The sequence below is a fragment of the Sapajus apella genome, unplaced genomic scaffold (genome assembly GCF_009761245.1).
Source record: "Sapajus apella isolate SASKATOON/1434 unplaced genomic scaffold, GSC_monkey_1.0 scaffold16, whole genome shotgun sequence".
Taxonomy (NCBI): Eukaryota; Metazoa; Chordata; class Mammalia; order Primates; family Cebidae; genus Sapajus; species Sapajus apella.
In genome coordinates, this window is record NW_022436956.1 from 16488533 (window position 1) to 16489419 (window position 887).

Genomic DNA, 887 nt, shown 5'->3' on the forward strand with positions numbered 1-887 from the left:
TATTTTTAGTAGAGACGGGGTTTCACCATGTTGACCAGGATGGTCTCAATCTCTTGACCTCGTGATCCACCCGCCTCGGCCTCCCAAAGTGCTGGGATTACAGGCTTGAGCCACCGCGCCCGGCCTTGAACCCATATTTTAACGTGTTCTGTTTTTCCCACCAATGTGTTTCTGCTTGTAAATCTGTTAAGAAAGACTGGGCAGGCAAGCTAAGCGGAGAGATGTGTGTGGGGACTCAGGGCACACACAACCCTGAGGGCGACCCAGAGCTGTGTGCTTATGGCCTAGGGCCTCGTCCAGATCCAGAGAAGAATGAATAGAACATTATGTTTATTGGCCATTCATATCTATCCTGGAGATTTCTTTTATGTTTTGTTTTTAATTAAAAAAAAAAATAGAGTTTTTCGCAGTGGCAGTATCGTAGCCAATGAGGTTTATCTGAGGCATGTTTATTGCTAATTGAAAACTTTTCCCAATACCCCGCCATGATGACTTGAAATATAGTTGACATTGGCAACTTTTGGCAGTCTCTATGGGACTGAATTTAAAAAAAAATAGGAGGTCTCACTATGCTGTCCACGCTGGTCTCAAACACCTGAACTCAAGTGATCCTTCAGCCTCAGCCTCCCAAAGTGCTAGGATTACAGGAAAGAGCCACCACACCAGGCCTAGTCTGAAGATTTCTTCCAAACATGAAGTATTATTTTTCTTTTCTTTTTATTTATTTATTTATTTATTTAAAGACGGGGTTTCACCATGTTGGTCAGGCTGGTCTTGAACTCCCACCTCAGGTGATCCGCCCGCCTTGGCCTCCAAAGGGCTTGGATTACAGGTGTGAGCCACCGCGCCCGGCTTATTTTTCTTTTATTTTTATTTATTTATTTTTT

At 43.6% G+C, this 887-nt stretch overlaps 1 non-coding gene across 1 annotated transcript; it reads left to right on the top strand.

Annotated features, from left to right (window-relative positions):
- The first annotated feature begins 398 nt into the window (after nucleotides 1-398).
- On the top strand, nucleotides 399-538 carry LOC116556478. The gene has a single exon (XR_004271024.1). It is a non-coding gene; the product is annotated as a U4 spliceosomal RNA (small nuclear RNA).
- Nucleotides 539-887: the final 349 nt, after the last annotated feature.